The 23742-nt window shown below is 40.8% G+C and overlaps 1 long non-coding RNA gene across 1 annotated transcript in view; it reads left to right on the top strand.

Moving 5' to 3' along the window:
- LOC125457247 (uncharacterized) overlaps nucleotides 1-23742 on the top strand; it is a 352059-nt gene that overhangs the window by 135506 nt on the left and 192811 nt on the right. The gene's annotated exons all lie outside the window — the stretch shown is intronic.

The raw sequence follows: 23742 nt of genomic DNA, 5'->3' as shown, positions 1-23742 counted from the left end.
TAAAATTAACAATCTTTACAACAGGCTGTAAAGGGCATCTTGCATGCTGACATAGTCTGGCTCAAGCTGAAGAGGACTGGGCCTAGGGTAAATGGGAGCGGTCTCAGGTGAAGCAGTTTGTCTGAAGCAGAAAGGGACTGGGCTCTTGCTGTAGGGTGTTTATACCATAATGCAATCTTCCTGCTGGCTACAGTTGGCTCAGATTTCCGGTGCTAACCATGTTGCTAGCACCTTCATCCACGTTAGATGAGAACAAAGGTCCCTCAAATCCCAGCTCTGGATACAATCTCACCTGGTAGTATAAATTGGCTAACCAGTAAATGATTACTCCAGGAACTGAGGTACAAGTAAAAGGGCCACTAATACCCTCTTGTGGTTGTATCTTTATGACTCGGTTAGATTAAGTTAACCACAATTCTGTTCCTTTCTTCATGGATGCTGTTGTAAGACCTGTTGAAATTACTCTGGTTGTATTTCAGATTTTGAGCATCTGCTGTATTTTGTCTTTTTTAAACTCTTCAATTGCCTTAGTTATCTCTCTGTTTTATCATGTAGATGCTTTTAAATGCAGTTTTCAAAAAGTACACAGGAACCTTCTAAAGCTGTGTGCTGATATGTCCTACCTGTATCAATTGTTCTTTTGTATTATTGCTATTTGTGGGAAATATTCGTTTGCGAAATGCTAGCCTATACACATAAACAATAGTAGACACTATGTTTCACAGAATATTATGTACTTTGAAATGTTTTTCAGAGATATGACAAAGCCCTACACAAATCCATTCATTTCTGATTTCATGTTTTCAACCTTGGTGCTGTCTTACATTATGATCTGCAGACCTTCAACTAAGTTTTTGAAAGTGAAGAAAAAGCTCTGCTCACTAAAATAAATGTACTGGCAATGGCTGTATTCTTAAATGTAAGATTTAGCATGGCTAATAAAGTGTGAAGCTGGATGAACACAGCAAGCCAAGCAGCATCTCAGGAGCACAAAAGCTGTCGTTTTGGGTCTAGACCCTTCATCAGAGAGGGGGATGGGGTGAGGTTCTGGAATAAATAGGGAGAGAGGGGGAGGCAGACCGAAGATGGAGAGAAAAGAAGATAGGTGGCGAGGAGAGTATAGGTAGGGAGGGGATAGGTCAGTCCAGGGAAGCCGGACAGGTCAAGGATGTGGGGTGAGGTTAGTGGGTAGGAAATGGAGATGCGGCTTGGGGTGGGAGGAAGGGATGGGTGAGAGGAAGAACAGGTTAGGGAGGCAGAGACAGGCTGGGCTGGTTTTGGGATGCAGTGGGGGGAGGGGAAAAGCTGGGCTGGTTGTGTGGTGCATTGGGGGGAGGGGACAAACTGGGCTGGTTTTGGGATGTGGTGGGGGAAGGGGAGATGCCAGTTCTTTTCTCTCCATCTTCGGTCCGCCTCCCCCTCTCTTCCTATTTATTCCAGAACCCTCACCCCATCCCCCTCTCTGATGAAGGGTCTAGGCCTGAAACGTCAGCTTTTGTGCTCCTGAGATGCTGCTTGGCCTGCTGTGTTCATCCAGCTTCACACTTCATTATCTTGGATTCTCCAGCATCTGCAGTTCCCATTATCCCTGATACAAATTTAGCATGGCTGTAATGTTGAGGGCATTTGCAAAGCTGTGAAACACGAGGATGTCAAATTAAAATGCATTTTCACTTTATCTTGTCTTGTCAGAACAATTTTTAATTATATGACTTTATTGGCCCTGTCAATCTCTCGATTACCCTTCACTGATAAGTTTGCAATTGTTTTAAAAAAGTAACATTTTTGAACTACAGCTTACTTGATATTGTAAAATAGATTTTTTGATATAATTTGAATATTTTAACATAAGACTTTTGTTTCAATATAGGTCAGATTTAATTTATTTTGCAAAAGCCAGTAAAGTTTTAAAAAATGGTTGTATGTAGTTTTGTTTCCATTGTTATCCACACATTTCATTGCCAAATTTCTATTAAAAATTATAAATGGTGTTGCCACAATGTAATTAACCACAATTGATAGAAATGAATAATTAACTATTTATCTTAGCGATGCAAATATGATTAAATGAGCTATACTGATATTAATCAGTAGCAGTTCATCATCAAAGCCATTTGTATTTTAACTTATTGCTGTGTTCTTTACATATTTTCATATACATCATTGACTTATTTGTGTTTCTGGAAGTCATATCATGATGATTATGATTAGCTTTGGATGATGTAAACTGCAAAAAATGTTCTTGAAAAGATCAAGGTTGTTTTGTTTGGTTGATACACTGCAATATTACTGTTGCGCCAGGCACAACAAAGTTTAGCAATGAGAAGAATGTTTTTGGCTATGGACTTTGCATTGACAAAGTATGAAGAAAGTAATATCTAAATATTTACAAATATAAATGATACGGTACTATCTGATAATAAATTGCTTGCTAATGCATGTGACAGGATTATTGGACATAAATGCGAAACGGACATACAACACAAAACATCTTTGTTTTGCTTGAGTTAACTCACTAACTCAGAACTTTTCATAAGAATGCCAATGAGTTTCGATAAAGTTAACCCATATGAGAAACCTTTCCATTTTAACTAAAGTTTCTGACTCAAATAGTCATTTTGTACAGTATAGATCAAACACTAAATAATGTGTTCACAAATACTTCTGCAAATGAGCCAGATTTCTAATTCATAATTAATAATTTCAATGCTGAACAAAAAGCAATGAATTTCAAAAAAATCAGTAACACAAACTACTGGAAAAGCCTAGCAGGAATGGCAGCATCTATGGAGAGAAAGCGGAGTTAATGCTCCTGGTCCAGTGACGCTTCTTTGAAACTGAGTGTAGCCTGGAAAATGTTTGTATATATGCTGAAGGCAGTGTTGTGGGCTTTGGTTGTGGTGAGAAGTAATTGGTTGAAATGGAGCCTAGAGAGACAGAAAAGAAGTAGGGCAGACAGTGGAATGGGCAAAGGAGAATCAATAGTAGCTAATAGGGATCATTAATAGATGACAATGCAATGTTTGTGGTAGCAGCCCATGTGTTGGATAGGTTTAATGTGTGAGGGTTGGGGTAAGGACATGGGAGAAGTTTCATGGTTTATGGTCTATGGTTTATCATCTGGCAGTCCAAAAACATTAAATTCTAGAAGCTATCAAGCAGTACAAATACACTAAAAGCATTACTTTAAGGAAAATCGAGCATGTTTTACCGAAACTAAGTATTAAATACTGGAAGCTATACATTCAACAGGTATTGGAAGGAATTAAAAAGTGTATAATAGATGTTTAGAATAATGAGCCAGATGGGATAACATATTTCAATACAGCTAGGTGTTACAATAGGAACAGTAAAAGTCAGAAAAAAGAGGAACTTTGATGGTTGAACAACCTTTTGTCACCTCCTTACTTTTCTCCGGTTCCACTGAGTGCACAAGCACAATCATAACAGTGGATGATACGAATAGTCTATTTCCAAAGAGATGGAGTAATTCTGAAGCAGGCTTTGGCTCTCCTTGAAACAGTAATGTGAAACATTTACTTTCCCGCCCCAGGAGGTCATCTAAAGTCAACCAAAATGGAGAAGGTGTTACCAAAAGGTTAGGAGAGAATAAAAGGAGATAAGTGCATTTTACAACATAAGCTCAAGACAGCCACTAGAGTTATTGGACGGCGATGTCAGAAAGATGTGACCACAAACTCGAGATAGCAACAATTTGTATATGTCAAGAAATCCATTTCCTCATCTTAGAATTAGAATAACAAAGGACATGAAAGAAGTCATTACTCAGTGGAAAAGTTAATTTATTTGCGATCTTTAAAATTGAAACTGGATATAAATTCAAATAAAAGTGTGAATTGTGTGCTGGTGGAATCCAACTAAACAAATGTTGATAGTAAGTATAAACACGCATTGGATGCAGAATATGAAGCACTGAAATAATTACATTTCCCAAAGCATTTCAGTTAGAATCAGAACCACATGATCTGAAGCAAAATAAATCAAAGTAAACTGAACAAATACATACTGAAGTCAAAAGACTATATGTAGCCATACACATACTTGTTTAATTAACAGAGACTAAGGCCAAAATTTTGTGATCGGCTGTGAGGCAGGAGCTCTTGAAGAAACATGTTCACAAAGATCTGATAATCTCTGAGCCATGGATTTCCCCTTTCCTGATGTTAGTTTGAATTTGGCACCAGCTGAGCCAAGGAGTCTCCAGTCATAAAGCAGCAGAATCTCATCAGTGATGTATAAAAAAGACAAATTACAGTATTGTCATGGACTGCAAACCAGAGAATAAAACGCACAGATTATGCTTATTTTCACAGCAATTTACAGACAGAGATAAATTTTTGGGATATCACATGGGGATAAGTTAGAAATACAAATATCATAACTTTGAAATTTATCATTTTAATAAAATTTAATTATTTACCGTAAGGGAGAAATTTGACATTCTTTAAATATAAACGTAGTTTTTCAGGGTGAGAGCAGTTTCTGGGTATTTTGGATTGTAACGATGTGCAAAGTTTATCATAAGTACAAGTCACTGAATAATGTGTAACTTTTGAGAATTGTTTCAGCAACATACTTTCTGAAAAACTAAAACTACCTAAAACAACTTCTGAATTTCATCTGTAACCGCACACATGGGTCCCAGAAGTTACTATTGATTTCAGAATAATAATGGCTGACAACTTCTGTTTCACAGTAATTACTGTTGCAAACTCTGGGCCATTTAAAAGCATGGTTTCCGAAATGCATATACTTTGACGTCAAACTCTTGAGCTTTTTTGGAACAAAAACAGGAGTTGCTGGAAAAGCTCAGCGGGTCTGGCAGCGTCTGTGAAGACAAAATCAGAGTTAATGTTTTGGGTCCGGCGACCTTTCCTTAGAATGTTCTGAGGAAGGGTCACCGGACCCAAAACATTAACTCTGATTTTTTCTTCACGGACGCTGCCAGACCTGCTGAGCTTTTCCAGCAACTCCTGTTTTTGTTCCAAAAAAGCTCAAGGGTTTGACGTCAAAGTATATGCATTTCGGAAACCATGCTTTTAAATGGCCCAGAGTTTGCAACAGTAATTATTGTGAAACAGAAGTTGTCAGCCATTATTACTCTGAAATCAATAGTAACTTCTGGGACCCATGTGTGCAGTTACAGATGAAATTCAGAAGTTGTTTTAGGTGGCTTTAGTTTTTTTAGAAAGTATGTTGCTGAAACAATTCTCAAAAGTTACACATTATTCAGTGACTTGTACTTTGCACATCATTACAATCCAATGTTTATCATAAGTACCCAGAAACTGCTCTCACCCTGAAAAACTACGTCTATATTTAAAGAATGTCAAATTTCTCCCTTACGGTAAATGCGGTTCTTGCAGTTTTTCTTAAGACATTTTTTCCTTTTACAATTCACAAAGGGAATTTTGAATGCTAGGAATTCATGTATACTGACCTCAATTCCTCAAATCCTCAAATCCTCTTTTCTGTTATAAAGTTCTACACCACAGAGTCATCAGTTCCCCACAGTGTGGAAGTGGGCCAGCCAGCCCACACCAACCCTCTGAAGGGCATCACACCCAGACCTACCACCCTACCCTATCCATGTATCTCTGCGTTTCCCACAGCTAGTCCATTTAGCCTGCACATCCCTGGACACTGGGCAATTTAGCACGTCCAATCCACCGAACCTGCACATCTTTGGACTGTGTGGGAGGAAACAGATGCAACCTCGCAGATTCATGGAGAGAATATGCAAGCTTCATACAGACAGTTGCCCCAGGCTAGAATCGAAGCCTGGCCCCTGATGCTGTGAGGCAGCAGTGCTAACCTTTGAGACACCATGCCAACTTCAGGAATATTGAACCATGAAAATTACCTTCAGAGGGATTATTGGATGCAAAGGCTTGTAACCTTAAAAAATTAGATACTTTTAGACAAAATGTTGATGTTTCAGTTCGTTCCTTGTTATAAAAGAAGAGATTTATAGCAAAGAACACAATAGTACAGCACATTAACAGGGCCTTCATAGAATCATACAGCGCGGCAAAAAACCCTTCGGTCCAAATTGTCCATGTTGACCAAGTTTCTCAAATTAAACTAGTCCCGTTTGCCTGCATTTGGCTCATATCCTTCTAAACCTTCCCTGTTCATGTAACTATCCAAATGTAACTGTACCTGCATCAATCAGTTCCACAAGCTGTTCACACAAGCCACTCACTGTGTGAAAATGTTGAACATCAGGTTCTTTTGAAAATTTTCTCCTCTCACCTTAAAAATATGCTCCCTAGTTTTTAATTCTTCCAGCCTGGTGAAAAGACCTTTGCTCTTCACCTTATCTATGCTCCTATTGATTTTATAAACCTCTACAAGGTCACCCCTCAATCTCCTATGCTCCAGTGAAAAATGCCTATCTATTTGCTCCTTATAACTGAAACTCTCCAATTCTGGCAACATCATGGTAAATCTGCACACAGTATTCCAAAAATGGCCTCACTAATATCCTGTACAACCTAACATGATATCCCAACTCCTGTCCTCAAAAATAATGGGAACTGCAGATGCTGGAGAATCCGAGATAACAAAGTGTAGAGCTAGATGAACACAGCAGGCCAAGCAGCATCTTAGGAGCTCAAAGCTGACGTTTTGGGCCTAGACCCCTATCCTCAAAGGTTGAGCAATGAAGGCAAGCGTCCAACGCACTTTCTTAACCGTCCCGTCAACTTGTAATGCAACTGCCAAAGAATTATGTACCTGAACCCTTCAGTTTCTCTGTCCAAACACTACCAAGGGCCCTACATTCAGAAGCCCTGCCCTTGTTCTTCTTGGCAAAATGCAATATCTTGCAGTTACCCAAATTAGACACCATCTGCCACTCCTTAACCCATTGATCTAGTTTTTCAAGATCCTTTTCCAGCCTTAAATAATATTATTCCTGTCCACCATACTACCAATTTTAATGTCATCCACAAACCGACTAACCATGCCTTTTAATTACTCATCCAAATCTTTTATGTAACTGACAAACATGGACCCAGCACTGATCCCTGCAGAACACAGTTGGTCATGTCTCCCAATCAAAAAAACAACCCTCTATCACTACTCTCTGTCTCTTATCATGAAGTTAATTTTGTATACGTTTAGCAGGCTCTCCCCAAATCCCATTGACCTAACTTTACTAATCAGTCTACCCTGTGGAACCTTGTCAAAGGTTTTACTAAAGTTCATTTGGACAACATCTACCACTGCACCCTCATCAATTTTTTTGGTTCCATCCTCAAAAATTCAGTCAAGTCTATGCGACATGACAAGCCATGCACAAAGCCATGCTGACTATCTCTAATCAGCCCTTGCCTCTTCAAATGCATGTAATTCCTATCTCTCAGAAACCCCTTCAACAATTTGCCCACTACTGATATCAGATTCACCAGTTTATAGTTCCCAGGCTTCTCCTTACAGCATTTCTTAAATAAATGCACAACATTAGCCACCTTCCAGTCCTTCGGTACCTCACCCAACGCTGCCGTTAATACAGATATCTCTGCTAGGGGCCTTGCAATTTCTCCCCGACTCCCCACACCGTCTTGGGGTATAATTGATTAGGTTGATTCAGCCCATCATGACTGTGTCAACACACAATTGCTTTGTAAACTAAAAAAGAATTTTGCTTTTATGTGATGCAGATTCCTCTATTCTCTCCCGATACACGTATCGGTCAAAATGCCCCTTAAATGTTGCAATTATATCTGCCTCTATTGTGTCCTCTGGCAGTGCATTCCAAGCAGTTACTACCCTCCATGTAAAAATATTGTCTCTCAAATCTCTTTTAAATTTAGCCACTTTCACCTTAAACCTGTGTACTCTTGTAATTGACATTTTTACACTGGAAAAAGACTCGGACTACCCATTTTATCCATGCCTCTCATAATTTTGTAAATGTTTATTAGGTTGTCCCTCATCCGTTGATATTCAAATGAAAACAAACCAAACTTGTCCAATCTCTCCTCATAGCCTTCAAACCAGGCAAGATGTTGGTAAAATGTTTCTGTAACTTCTCCAAAGCCTCCACATCCTTTTTGTAATGTGGCGAACAGAAATGTGCAGAATAATCCAAATGTGGCCTAACTAAAGTTCTTGATTCAGTAAATTTTAAACTTGATGCACTGACTGATGAAAACATGCATGTCATATGTCTTCTTGATTACATTATCCACTTGTGTTGCCGCATTCAGGGAGCTATGGTCCTGTATACCAAAACCACTTTTTATGTAAATGCCGCTAAGGGTTCTGCCATTTACTGCATACCTTCCTCTAGCATTAGAGCTTCCAAAATGTATCACCTCATATTTATCCAGATTAAATGCCATCTGACATTTCTCTGCTCAAGTCTCCAGCTGATCCATATCCTGCTATATCCTTTGGCAATCCTCCTCACTATGCATAGCTCCCCACTGTTTGTGTCATCTACAAATTTACTAATCAGAATATAACTAACTATATTACAAACCACAAGAACCTGCACTGATCCCTGCAGAATACCACTGGCCACAGATCTCCAGTCAAAAAAAGCATCCTACCACTGCTAGTCTGTTTTCTACAATTAAGCCAGCTCTGAATCCATTTACCAGCTCACCGTGAATCTCCTGTGACTTCACCTTTTGCATCAACCTGCCATGGAGACCTTGTCAAATGCCTTGTTAAAATCCATGTCTACAACATCTATCACTCTGCCCTCACTAATCAAATTTGTCACTTCCTCAAAACTCAATCAAGTTCATGAGACATGACCTTCTTTGCACACACTGCCTGTCTTTAAGTCTATATTTTTCCAGATGCGAGTAAATCTTATCCCTAAGAATATTCTCAAATAATTTCCCTGCCACGAATATAAGGCTTACTGGCCTGTAATTTCCTGGATTATTCTTGTTGCTCTTTTTAAACAAAGGAATAATTTCGACTACTCTCCAGCCCACTGTGATCTCTCCTTGACTATAGGGCATACAAAATTTCCTTCAAGGTCCCAGCAACTTCCTCACCTGTCTCCCTCAGCATTCTTGTATAGATCCCATAGGTCCTGGGAACTTGTCTACCTGAATGCTTTTTAAAACATGTAATACCTCCTCCTATTTTATATTGACATGCCCCAGGATATCAACGTATCCCTCCTGAGATTCACCATTGTAGTGTTCTGCTTTGCAATCAGTAATTTGCTGATTTTAGGTGGTTCAAATCACCCATAGCTCCTTGGTTCTAGACACTGGGCTTACTTAGGGAATGTGAAATGAAGAAGTAAGTAGACAGGTATTTAAGTGCAAAAGAATCCCTGTATTTATTTAACTGTTAAAGGTAAGTATAAAACAAGGAATACAGGTAAAAGCATCAAAAAATGAAATTAACACTATCAATTATATACAGAATGAAATTTAAATACAGTCCTGAATTAAACACAGATCAAACACTATTAGAACCTAAATAGCAGTTTTAGTGACAGAAACTTTAATAGGGCTTCCTACCCTTGGGTTGCCTGCACTATTCTCACCTGCCTTACCCTCCCTGTTACTAGGTTGGAAACTTTGGCTTCTCAAGAGTTTAAGCTCACCACTGAGCAAAATGTACTTTTGAAGTACAGTTGACTGTTCCCACTTGCTGTTCCCAGTGTCTGGATGAAGGCTTCAAACTGCATAGACCTTCAGCCTGGGTTGAGTCAGCTAATGTGGCAGGACACTTAGTTCACTATCAGCTAAGTATTTGGTTTTCCTTAGTTCCTGGTGGTATTGTGAGCCTGGTTTTCACGTCAGGATATGCCTGAGGTCTTGTGGTCTCAGCCCAGCTGCATCCTTTCCTTTTAAAAGCTTTGAAAAATCCAGGATCTTGTCCAGTATTTTAGACGAGTGTCCAAAGTATTAGATTTAGTTGATTGTCCTGTTTGACTGGAGGTGTAAATTGGAATTCCAGGCTGAACAAAGGTTCCATGCAGCTATCTCTACGTTTATGTACATTCCCCCAGAGATCAATCAGCTGTCCTGTTTACTTTTAAAAATTTTGAAAAGTTGAGGGCCCTGTCCAGTATTTTAGATGCTGGGAATTTTTGCTCAATCCTATACCATTCACCATGTTTTTCTCCTTTATGATTTCTGGTGCAAAATATTTCTTAAGGATCTCACCCATTTGATATGGCTCCAAGCATAAATTTTCCCTATTGCCCTTGAGTGGACTTAGCCTTGACCTAGCTACCTTCTTCCTCCTTACATATGCATAAAACACCTCAGGATTTTGCTGAATCCAAAGGCATTTCATGGTCCCTTTTTGCCTTCCTAGTTCCTTGTATGAGTTCTTTCCTGCCTTCTTTTTATTCTTTGAGGGATCTGTCTGTCTTCAGTTTCCTTACCCTTATGTATGCCTCCTTTTTCTTTTTGACTAAACTCTCAATTTCTCTTGTCATTCCAAGGTTCCCACCCTTTGCCATCCATACCCTTCATTTTCACAGCAACATGCTCGCCCTGAACTCTAATAAACTAATCTTTAAAGGATTGCTACGTGCCAGATGCGGATTTACCCTCAAATAGCTGCGTTCTGTTTACACTGCCCAGTTCCTGCCTAATATTGGGGTAGACAGCCTTGCCATGATGAATATTTTCATCTGAGGACTACTCTTATCCTTATTCATTCGTAACGTAAAACTTACAGAATTATGGTTACTATTCTCAAAATGCTCCCCCACTAAAACTTCAATCACCCAACTAGGCTCATTCCACAATACCAGGTCTATTATGGCCTCTTCCCTTGTTGGGCTATTCAAATATTGTTTCAAGGAAAATATCCTGGACGTACATAATAAATTCTCCCTTATCCAAGCCCCTGGCACTAAGCGAATGCCAGTCAATATCAGGGAAATTAAAATGACCGACCATAATAATTCTGTTGTTATCAGTTTTCCATCAACTATCCACATATCTGTTCCTCTGCAATCTGCTGCTTTTCAGAGGCCTGCAGTACAATCCCATCAATGTGATTGCATCTTTCCTATTCCTGAGCAGTACCCGTATGTCTTGCTGTGCGAGTCCTGCAAGGTGTACTCGCTCAGTACAGCTGGATATCTTCCTTATCAGTTAAACACCGATTCCCCACCAACGTGCCCCCCCCACCCCCACCCTACTTCTTTTACATCCCTCTCTACCTCACCTGAAACATCTAAATCCTGGTACATTAGGCTGTCAGTCTTGTCCCCCTCTCAACCAAGTCTCTGTAATTGCGACACTATCATAGTTATATGTGTTAATCCAAGCTCTAAGTTCATCTGCTTTACCTGTCATACACCTTGCATTAAAAGAAATGCACATCAAACCGGCAACCCCACTGTGTTCAATAACCTCTCCCTGTCTGTTCTTACTGGTCTTACCCCTTGGTCATTTTACTTTCTGAATTACTGCTCTAGTTCCTTCCCTCAAGCCACACTAGTTTAAACCCTCCAGAGTGGCACTAGCACACCTCCCTGCCTGGAAATTAGTGCCCCTTGTGTTTAGGTGCAACTGTTCCTTCTTGTACAGGTCCCAAAAACCTGAAGCCCTCCCTCCTACACCAGCTCTTTAACTGGATTTAACTGTACTAACTGCCTAATCCTAGTCTCACTGGCATGTGGCACAGAAGCAATCCTGACATTATTACCCCAGATGTCCTGCTTTTCAACTTCCTACCTAACTCCCTGAAATCTCTTTGCAGGCCCTCATCTCTCTTTTTCTGCCAAGGGCATTGGTACCAATATGGACATTGACCTGTCGCTGTTTACCCTCCCCTTTCAGAATAGCCTGTACCCTCTCAGAGGCCTCTTAGTCCCTGACTCCAGTGAGGCAACACACCATCCTGGGGTCTCACCTGCAGCCACAGAAGCACCTATCTGTGCCCCAATAATGGAACCCCCTATCCCCTGCCTACACATTGACCCTCCCTGCTGTAACAGTGCCAGTCATGGTGCCACTGATCTGGCTGTTGCTGCTGCTTTTCCCTGAGAGGCCATATCCCTAACAGTATCTAAAATGGTGTATCTGTATGAGAAGGGAATGATCATAGGGTGTCCTCCACAGCCTGCCCATGCTTACCCATCTTCCTGGTGGTCAACCAACTCTTCCCTGTCTGTGTAGCTCTTACTGGTGGTGTGATCAGCTCACCAAACATGCAATCCATGACATTCTGAGCCTCATGGATGCTCCATAGTGAGTCCATTGCAACTCTATGTGCTCCATGCAGCAAATCACTGTGTAATTATTTGTAGTATACAAGCACATGTATAAAGCACTGTTTTAGCTGTTACGTGGGCTGGCTGGATACTGAACAAATGAAAACACCTCTGAGAATCTGAACTTTTGATTATGTTGAACTTGTGAAATCGGAAGATAAAGAAAAAGTACATTGAGTATATTTTGAGTTTATTGTAAATGCGCAACAAAATTACGTTTATTTTTATTACAGATGTTTGTAGCCTTATCAGGAGATATTTGATCAACATGGTCACTTTTCATTTAACAGGAATATAAAAACATCTAATACAGAAACCACCATAAAATTTCTTCCTTATAATTCTCATCAGATAAAAGTCAGATTGTAATTACACTTGGAAAAACTCATTACTACACCTTGAAAAACAATTTATTCATACTTTGGAACACATCAGTGAGAAAACAATTGCCATCACAGCTCCATTTGTAAGTACCTCCCACAGCAGGTGTTATGTGAAACTTCAGAAATTACTGAGATTTAAGGATGAAACAATTAATAGAGGGAAAAAAATGCGCAAAGTTTAATTTAGAGAGCAATATCATTTTCTGAAATTTGTTTCATCCCAAAAATTGCTTTTACAACCAAGAAAGTGGGTTATATATCTTAATTAAGGTCTTGAGATGATATTACATCCATTAATAGCACAGTGGGACAGGCTGAAGAAAAGAGTCTTCATCACTTATTTTCTGATAGATAGTTGAATTTTCATTGTCTTCTCCCCTGGAATTGCTTAAGTTGCTGTGATAATTGAGGAAAATTGATTTCTGAAATTCTTGATATTTTAAACATTCTAATCAGAACTTTACATCCTTTGAAACGTTGTTTCATATACCAGTAGTATCAGAGATTAGAGTCAATGGCTCAGTACCACTTGTAAATGACTAAATTATGTAAATCATCCATTACTGCCAGAGGAGGAACGTAACTGCAATTTATAATGACTCTAGTTAATTTGCCCTGGTGATAGATTCTACTGTCCACACTCAGGAAATTTATGTCAATGAAGTTGTAATATCTATGAATGGATTTTAATTTTAGAATAGGATATATTCCACACCTTTAATTGGCTTATAATTTACATGTAGTGTAATTGAGTGTATTTCCATAATTTTAATTACACTGTCAATGCCTTATGGTGCTGAATATGGGAACTGATAACCAAGGTCAACCTTCATGGTCAACTGGTAAGAGAAGGTGGGAGATAATTAGCTTCAGGTAAGAGTAGGAAGTAGAAGCAGTAGAATGGGAAAGAAAGTGAAATGGATTGGGTGTAGACAGAGGAACAGGAAGATGTTGAAACTGAGGTAAAATGAAGGCCCGGGGGAGATTAGAGGACAACAGCCTGGGTTGTATAATATTTTTACTGAATTGGTTTGAAGACAGATGCCTGCAGTGAGTACGACATGGTTGAGGTCATATGCTAAGGCAAGCCAAGGGATAAATAAGTACAATTTTAAATTTATATCTTAAACAATATCCTTTATTACAAAAAACTGGAATACATGCATTTTCATTTTTAAATTCACTTGTGGGGCATGCACATTGCTGTCCGGTCATCATTTATTTCCCTAGTTGCCCTTGAAAAGGTGTTGGTGAGCTGCCCTCTTCAATGGTTGCACTCAAGTGCAGTAGGTAGATCCACAATGCCCTTAGGGAAGGAATTCCAGGATTTCGACCCAGTGACAGTGAAGGAACTGCAATATATTTCCAAATCAGGATGGCAAGTCACTTGGAGGGGAACTTGAAGGTGCTGGTGCTCCCAGGTATCTGCTGTCATTGACCTTCTAGATAAAAGTGGTCATGGGTTTTGAAGATGTCAGTGTGAGTAATCTAAGTTACCCACTGTGCACTAAAATGTTCTCAGGCATTAAAGTCCATTATTTTCTCCAACTCTAAACATGCTTTTTATGCATAATCTTTAAATTATTGTCCCTTAGCAGTATGTGTAAATGTGGTCTCTAACTGTTCATCCAGATGCTGTTTCTTCTCTGGGGATAGTCATTCCCATGTCACTTGTCATTGCTATGTTATCTGTTGTGGTTCTATTTCTGTTGTTGACATGCTGTGGACCTATGAGACATGATTGTTCTGACATCTGTGCAAATGATAAGTTCACATCTTCTTGATCATCTGCCTGCAGTGAAAAAACAGCTTCTCCAGTTGTCCATATGCACCTGTACTTGTGACGGTACATCCAGCTGTTCACTTCCAGCATGTATGATCAAGGTAGCAAGTGCTCCAAGCAGTTTGCAAGTTGCACTTGGGCTGGCTCGTCTTGAGAGTGTTGAAGGTTTGTTTCCCTGACTCACTCTCCAAATCTTAACTCTGATTAACGGTTTGGCAGTCTTGTCAAATTGAAATTTAGCTTTCTGCCATTTCACCTCGATTTTTCAATCACACCTGTTATTAGTTCTGGCTTAAGTAGCTGTTCTCTTTTGAAAGAATTATTGAGTGCAGCATGACATTAGTTTCCGTATTCAACTATTTTTCATGCCTCGCCAGGTGTGATTCTCAATTTGAAGATTACTTTGTGTATATGTATGTTGAATTTACTTATTTTCTTTAAGCTTGCATGCCCGCTTAGTGCTTGATCACTTTGTGTCTAACTGTACACTTATACCACTCATTCCTTGTCTTGTCATGCTATCTCATTCCTGTAAGTCCTTGGTGCTTTAATTAAAGTCTAAATGTTACTAAAAGTTTTGAGTAATGCTGTATTAATGTGTCCTGTTGTGCAGCCACACAGACAGAGTGCTGTGTTGCCCATCTCTGCAAGACAATGGTAGAAAGATAGATGGACCAAGATACAGCAGAGACATATAGAGCTCTATAAAACACTATTAGTTTATTTAGTATTTCAGTAAATGATAAAAGTTCAATAACTAGAAGAGATATACCAACCACTGTCCTTTGTTACAATGGGCTCTTTAAACAACCCCAAGCGTTATTATCCAGGAGAGTTGGCAGCTGCCTAGACTGGAACACTTCTTGGTATCATCACCGCACCTCTGGATGTAGAGTATTTCTTTATAGTCATTTGTCTCAGAGTCACTGCTAAAAGTCAGGATTTCCTGGGCTGCTTTTTATACCGTTCAGACCTCCAAGTTGGCATTCTGATTTCCTTATTTGGATTTGCTTTGAAACTTATTCAATTCCAAATGGTTTTACCATATAGGTAGCAATTGCTAAATTCCTTTGGTTTCTGCAAATCCTTCTCCTTTTTATGGTCTCTGAAATAACTTAGCCACCATAGATAGCAAGGTGCAGAGCTGGATGAACACAGTAGGCCAAGCAGCATCAGAGGAGCAGGAAAGCTAATGTTTCGGGTCTAGGCTCTTCTTCAGAAATGGGGGAGGGGATTCTGAAATAAATAGGGAGATCGGGGGAGGAGGATAGAAGATGGATAAAGGAGAAGATAGGTGGACAGGAGACAGGCAGGTCAAAGACGCAGGGATGGTGTCAGTAAAGGTGAATGTAGATTGGGAGTTAGGGAGGGGATAGGCCGGTGCAGGGACGACGGACAGGTCAAGGAGGCAGGATGAGGTTAGTGGGTAGGAGATGGGGGTAGAGCTTGAGGTGGGAGAAATCGTTAGGGAGGCGGGGATGAGCTGGGCTGGTTTTGGGTTGCGGTCAGGGCAGGGGGGATTTTGAAGCTTGTGAAGTCCACATTGATACCCTCGGGCTGCAGGCTTCCCAAGCGAAATATGAGATGCTGTTCCTGCAGCCTTTGGGTGGCATCATGGCAGCAGTGCAGGATGCCCAGGATGGGCATGTTGTCCAAGGAGTGGGAGGGGGAGTTGAAATGGTTCACGACTAGGAGGTGCAGTTGTTTGTTGCGAACCAAGCATTGGTGGTCCACAAAGCGGTCCCCAAGCCTCTGCTTAGTTTTCCCGATGTAGAGTAGGCCACAATGGGTACAGTGGATACAGTATACCATATTAGCAGATGTGCAGGTGAACATCTGTTTGATGTGGAAGGTCTTCTTAGGGCCTGGGATGGGGGTGACGGGGAAGGTCTAGGGGCAGGTGTAGCACTTTCTGCAGTTGTAGGGGAAAGTGCCGGATGTGGTGGGGTTGGAGGAGAGAGTGGAGCTGACAAGGGAGTCATGAAGAGAGTGCTCCCTCCGGAAAGCAGATAAGTGTGGAGAAGGAAAAATGACTTTGGTAGTGGGGCCGGATTGCAGATGGCAAAAGTGTTGGAGGATGATGCATTGGATCCGAAGGTTAGTGGGGTGGCACATGAGGACGAGGAGATTCTGTTTTGGTTGTTAGTGCGGGAAGGGTGTGTGAGGGATGAGTTGTGGGAAAAGCAAGAGACACGGTTCAGGGTGTTTTCGACCACTGTGGAGGGGAAGTTGCGGTCCTTGGGAAACGAGGATATCTGGAATATCCAGGAGTGGAATGCTTCATCTCTGGAGCAAATGCGGCGAAGGCAAAGAAATTGGGAATAGGGGATGGCATTTTTGCAGGAAGGTAGGTGGGAGGAGATGTATTCTAGGCAGCTGTGGGAGTCAGTAGGCTTGAAATGGATATTGGTTTCCAGGTGGATATCAGAGATGGAGCTAGAGAGGTCCAGGAAGGTGAGAGAGGTATCAGAGATGGTCCACGTGAACTTAAGGTTGAGGTGGAAGGAGTCGGTGAAATGGATGAGCTGTTCAAGCTCCTCGTGGGAGCACGAGGCAATGTAACAGAGGAAAGGTGGGGTTTAGGGCCAGTGTAGGTATGGAAGAGGGATTGTTCCATGTAAGCTACAAAGAGGCAAGCATAGCTTGGGCCCATGCGGGTATCCATGGCCACCCCTTTGTCTTTAGGAAGTGGGAGGAATCAAACGAGAAGTTGTTAAGGGTGAGGACGAGTTCAGCTAAGCAGATGATTAGCCACCAGAGATAACAAGGTGTAGAGCTGGATGAACACAGCAGGTCAAGCAGCATCAGAGGCACAGGAAGGCTGATGCTTCAGGCCTAGATCCTTATTCAGAAATGGGGAAGGTGAAGGGAATTCTGAAATAAACACGGAGAGACGGGGCAGTGGATAGAAGATAGAGAGAGGAGAAGAAAGGTGAGAGGAGACAGGCAGGTCAAAGAGGCGGGGATGAAGCCAGTAAAGGTGTGTGTAGGTGGGGAGTTAGGGAAGGGATAGGTCAGTCCAGGGAGGACGGATTAGCCATCAGTTGGTTTTCAATGCAGCTGGGCTGTTTTTCTTTTCATTATTCCTAACTGCAGCTGGAACTTAGGCATGGTACCCTATTTACCTTTGAAAACCACTTTCTGCAACCTCTTCTTTCTAGCTTGCAACTAGCTTGTTCCAGTCCACTGTAAAGTCTCATATTGATTCTCAAATCTTCGACCTTATACAAGACTTGGCAGTAGACGCCGAACTGGGGGTGGAACTGGGTAAGAATCTTCTTGCCATAGAAATTGCAAAGACATTAATCTGACACCTACAGCATTAACCAATGATCAAGGTGGAAAAACATTGCACTCTTATTCAACCAAATGGTTATGTCGGAAAATAGGTTGGGGGTAATCCTTATCTTGCCAAGGGGGTACCACTGTCAAACAAGCATTCTCCAGTACCTTCAGACTCAGGCTCAGTCTGCACTCAGTCTGGGGGCTTGCCAACAGTCATTTGCCCCTACTTGGACGTGTCTTGATCAAAAGTCATGCCTAATTGCAGTTCAGAAAGTGGGCTATGGTCAGTCCGAAAGGGCCATTTTAAGCAGTAAGAGAATAGAGTGTCATCATTCAAGGGGTCACAAAGACTGTGGGCAGGGGTCTGGTCACTCATATTCAGGGACTGTTCTTCAAAATTTGTCAAATGTCTGGGATGAATACAGTTCTGGAGGTCAGTGCATTCATTGTTGAGGATGGTGGAAAAGGAATTCTTTAAGACCAAGTCGGGAAGAAATCTACTGAAGGGAGGTGAGACAGTCAAGGCTTGGGGGCAGTGGTGTGAGGAAGTAAAGGCATATGTAGGGGTAAGGATAAGGACAATGACTGGGCAAACCCGAGATAAATTGGTCTGAGGAGAACACTCGAAATAAAAGTTGGGGAATACTTTGGATCTAGTGATCATAATTCTATTAGTTTCAACATGGTTATGGAGAAGAATAAGCTGTCCATAAAAGTTAAAGTTTTTAATTGGAATAAGGCAAATTTTAATGGGGTGAGAACAAAACTTTCAAAAGTTGACTGGAGTAAACTGTTGGCAGGTAAAATTATATCGGACAAGTGGAAGGCATTCAAGAGTGTGATGATAAGAGTTCTAAGGCATTTTTTTTCCTGTTAGAGTGAACGATAAGTCTGGTAAAGTTAAGGAACAATGGATGAATAAAGATATTGCTGTTCTAGCCAAGAATGAAAGAGAATTTTATTTTATAGATCGACAACTTGGCTTAATCGAGACTCTTAAACAATATAAAGAGTGTAGGAGCATTCTTAAGAGAGAAATCAGGAAGGCAAAGAAGGAATATGAAATAGCATTGACAGATAAGGTTAAGGATAAGCCAAATAGATTCTACAAATACATGAAGAGCAAAAAATTAAATACAGATCAAGCAGGTCATCTTTGTGTTGGCCCCCAGGAGATGGGAGAGATACTAAATGAATATTTTGTGTCAGTTTTTATTGTGGAGACTGAAATGGATCTAGGGAATGCAGAGAAATAATTTTGATGTTTTAAAAACAGTTCACATTACAAACGAGGACGTTTGGGAGGTCTTAGAGAATATTAAGGTAGTTAAATCTCCAGGACCTGATCTAATGTATCCCAGAATGGGAAGTAAGGAAGGAAATTATGAAACTCCCTCTAGAAATATTTGCATCACCTACAACTATGGGTGAGGTGCCTGATGACTGGAGGGTGGCTAATGTTGTACCACTGTTGAAGAAAGTTCTCCGGTTTCTCTTTATAACCTATCAGCCTGTAAGTTTGACATTGGTTGTGGGTAAATTGTTGGAGGCAATTATAAAAGTAAGGATTTATGGACATTTAGAAGGGCAAAAATTGATTAGAGATGGTCAGCATGGTTTTGTGTGAGGAAAATCATGTCTCTCAAACTTGATTGAGTATTTTTGAGGAAGTTACCATAAAAGTTGATGATGGCAGAGCAGTAGATGTTGTTTACTTGGACATTAATAAAGCCTCTGACAAAGTTCCACATGGTCGACTAATCAGTAAAATTAGGTCACATGGGATTTAAGGTGCCAATTAGATACATAATTGGCTTAATGGCAAGAGGCAGAGAGTATTGGTGAAGAGTTGCTTTTTGGAGTGGAGGCCCTGTTCCACAGGGATCTTTTGTTTGTCATTTACATATATGATTTGGATGAGAATGTACAAGGCCTGGTTAGTAAGTTTGCAGACAACACCAAAATTGTTGGCATGGTAGATAGTGAAGAAGGTTTTCTGAGATTACAAAGGATCTTGACCAAATAGGTCCATGGGCTGAAAAATGGCAGATGGAGTTCAACCTGGATAAGTGTGATTTGGTACAACATTTTGGTACAACAAACAAGGACAGTGCTTATACAATTAGTGGTATGGCCTTGGGTAGAGTTTTAGAACAGAAGGACCTAGGGATGCAGGTGCATAATTCTTAGAAGCTTGCATCATAATTAGACGGGGTAGTTAAAAGGTATTTGGCATGCTTACCTTCATTGCTCAATCCTTTGAGTACAGGAGCTGGGAAGTCATGTTAAGGTCGTACAGGCCTCTTCTGGATACTGTTTCTAGCTCTGGTCGCCCCGTTAGAGAATGTATATTATCAAGCTGGACAGATTCAGAAGAGATTTACCACGATGTTGCTGGGTATGGGTTGAGTATGTTGCTGGATTTGAGTTATAAAGAAAGGCTGGAAAGGCTGGGACATGTTTCCTCTGGAGCATAGGAGGTTGAGAAGCGACTTGACAGGAGTTTATAAAATAAATGAGAGATATAGATAGAGCCAGTGGTAGTTGTCTTTTCCTCAGGATGGAGGATTTCAATACTAGGGAGCATATTTTTAAAGAGGAGGAGAGAGATTTAAAAAAGACATTAGAAGTGAATTTTTTTACACAGAGGGTGGTTCGCAAGTGGAATGAAATTCCTGAGGTAGCGATGGATGTGAGTACAATACAACGTTTAAAAAACATTTGGGATAAGTACATGAATAGGAAAGATTTGAAGGGGTATAGATGAGGAGCAGGCAGGTGGGATAGCTTAGTTTGGGATTATGTTTGGCATGGGCTGGTTGGACTGAAGGGTCTGTTTCCATGCTGTTTGACTTTATGCCTCTGTGTTTATGACTCCAGAGGACCAGCAGTGAGGGTGTTTTATAAACAGTGACCACTACCCATACCTCCATAGGGTGAACAGAGAATACCAGGGTGAGCATCATTACGATAGAATGTTAGAGCTCAGGTGGCAGGGAGGACAGTAAGTAAAATTCAATGTGATGGCTTTCCACATGGGTGAGGTAAGTGAAAATGAGCTGGCGGGATAATGCAAGGTAAAAAGGAATATGGAGACTCTAGGGGATTAGTTGGTGACCAGGCAGAGCCCAATCCTGGTGGTGTCCATTGAAAGCTGCCATCACTTGCCATTCTCTAGATGTTAACTGCATGGCTGGAAATGGCTGGGACAATGCACTGGATGGAGGGGTCAGTGTCAGTTTGATGTGTGAAAGTGCAGGATCATTGCTGGATTCTAGGGCATTGAAGGGTAAATACATGAAGCATGCGTTTGCATATTTCAGCTCCATTTCTATTGTGATCATTTCATCGTTTGTTTGTAATACATGCAGATTTCACGCGCTTAAGCTTCAAGTGCTGGCCAAAGCCAATAAGCACCATACCATCGGTGCTTGTAAGTCGAATATTCCAATGATAAACACCAGCATTTCAATGATTGTGCAAGTTAATGATTTTTTAAAATGGCAAATATTGGCAAAAGTACCCCAGCTCTTGTGAAATTTACATGGGTGCTGTAGGATGCAGGAACAGCACTTCAACATGTGATATCATGTTGCCTGTGAAATATTCTCGACAATTTGACTACTTTTTTTTACTGAAAAATGCATTTATCTAGATGCTCTTACTGTATTAGCCAAACAAAGGACTGTGGCTCAAATTCAGTTATCTTAAAATGCTTGTAAATTAAAGAAATTACTCTTGCACAATAAACTAACTGTTCCCGAAATTTGACTGCCTAAAAAAACACATATTCTATCCACTCTGCAGAACTTGATTGAGCTGCTGGGTTCAATTCATTGAGGTCTTTTGATGGGTGTGCTCAGGGTCTTGTATTTGGTACAATGTTGGATCTCGCATGGAATTCTTCTCCAGCTGAGTATTTGCTGATAGAATGGGCACCAGGTGTCCCTTCTTAAATACCTTTTCTGAGCTCTACTGGAATGTTCTCTGGCTTCAGCCAATGAGGTCACATACCCAGCCAAGTTATCCAAGGTATACCCATCCTCTTTCCAAGATACAATTACTCCATGATGCCAAGGGGCCCAGCCAACGCTGGGAAAAGACAAACATAACATCTCTCCCTATTGTTTTGGCTGACTATGTCTTAATGAGTTTTGGGATACAATGAGTCTCCCATTGTTAAGATCGAGCACCTATTCAGTTTGGAAGTCATGACTGAGCTGATCACTGTTGGCTTTCAACCTGTGACAACCTTGGCCTTCTTGCATTCCATCAAACCTTGCTTGCAGAAACTGATTAGCCAATTTTATGTGGGGCCTGGTTGCTTAGGCCATTGGCTTCTTGGCTATAATCATGTAAGTACAACGACGGACTCCACTGAACACTATGAAAAGTTGAATGATTGGCATGGGTCTATGATGGAAAGGGGGCCAGAGAGCAGCTCCATTTTTAATAAAATGTGTTAGTCTGTGAGCTGGCGTGGCACCTTTACAAAGTTGGTGCATGTGATGTGTCCAGGGCCATGATGCAGCAGATGATAGAATTGCTGAATGTGTGAAACAGAACGGAAGTTTCTGGAAAAAACTCAGCAAGTCTGGCAGCATCCATAGGGAGAAAAAGTAGAGTTAATTTTGAGTCTGATGACTATTCATCAGAAGAGGGTTCTGATGAAGATCAGCAAACATAAAGCATTAACTCTGCTTTCGTGTCACAGATTCTGCCAGATCTGTAGATCTTCTCCAGCAATTTTTGTTTTCATTTCAGATCTCCAACATGTGCAGCTTTTTGTTTTATTTTTATCTTGTTTTATAGCTCAAGATACAGTTCCATTGCCTAGATCAGTTTATGGGGTCCATTCAATGCAGCCTGGGCAGAAAGTCCAGATCATCCTGGCATACTGTGCTTTCAAAATTGTAGCAGGTAGAAGAATGGTGTGCTGGATGCAGGGAAACTAGGAGAATGGAAGCTGGGATCCAAGAAGGAGGCATGAGGTAGCTGGAGAACACGAAGGTCTCAATGTGCATGACGGAGTTCAACTGCATCAGCCACCACATGTCAGACAGGACCTGACTGTCAGGGGGTTCAAAGGATGATAACTGATAGCAGAAGACCTTCATGGGCTAGAGGATAATTATTTGTCATGATGTCAGTACTGCTTTGCATTGTGCAGGTGAACTGCAATCTCTACTCATTTCTACTCACTTCATTTGTGTTCACTTGTGGTGATTGTAAATAAAAGGTCATGTTTGGAATTGTCCCCAACAGCTTGCCAAATAGTGGATATTTAGGACAGTGCAGAGGTGAAGTAGAGAGGGTGTACAATGGGATGTAACTTTATATGGCCTGGTTTTAAACAGCATGTCAGCCATATGGCAATTTGCTGTGAGTAGCATGGCTTTGTGATTGCTGTGCATTACATTGATAGTGAAGGTTAAGATTAGATTGCCAATGCTTGTCCATGTGCACATCAACCTTTCATATATGGCACCGGCATCACAAATCCCAATCTTTTCATGGATAACTGCTGAGAGGGGCATTGTTCTGGTAATTGTACGTGGTAATTGGGAGACTAGAGGGGTGCTATGCAGGTCAGGTAGGTAGTTTATGAGGTAAATTCATTTAGCGATGCTGAGAAATCTCACTCGGCGTCATGGCAAAAAAAAACCCTCCACAAAACTTAATGCATTGGCATTTTGGAAAAACAAAACATGAAGATTCAGCCCAAGTGTCTGTGGAGGGATACACACAGGTTAGGTGAATGGGCAAAAATAAAAAAACTTGTTAGATGGAACATATTATCAGAAAAAAGTGAGGTTATGCACTTTGTTAGGAAGTTTAGAAAGCTAACTATTATTTAGAAGAAAGAAGCCTGCAGAAAACTGCAGTACAGAGGGAATTTGGATGTTCTGAAACATTAATCACAAAAAGTTAGAATCCAAGTTCAGCAGCAAATAAGAAAGGAAAATGGCATGATGGCCCTTATTTCAAAGGAAATGAAGAATATAAATAGGGATGTCTTTTGAAAACTAGACAAAGCAATCATTAGACCACAC

This window comes from Stegostoma tigrinum, chromosome 12, assembly GCF_030684315.1.
Source record: "Stegostoma tigrinum isolate sSteTig4 chromosome 12, sSteTig4.hap1, whole genome shotgun sequence".
NCBI classification, from domain to species: Eukaryota; Metazoa; Chordata; class Chondrichthyes; order Orectolobiformes; family Stegostomatidae; genus Stegostoma; species Stegostoma tigrinum.
The sequence above is the reverse complement of the archived record's forward strand: the minus strand, read 5'-3'. Positions and strand labels throughout refer to the sequence as shown.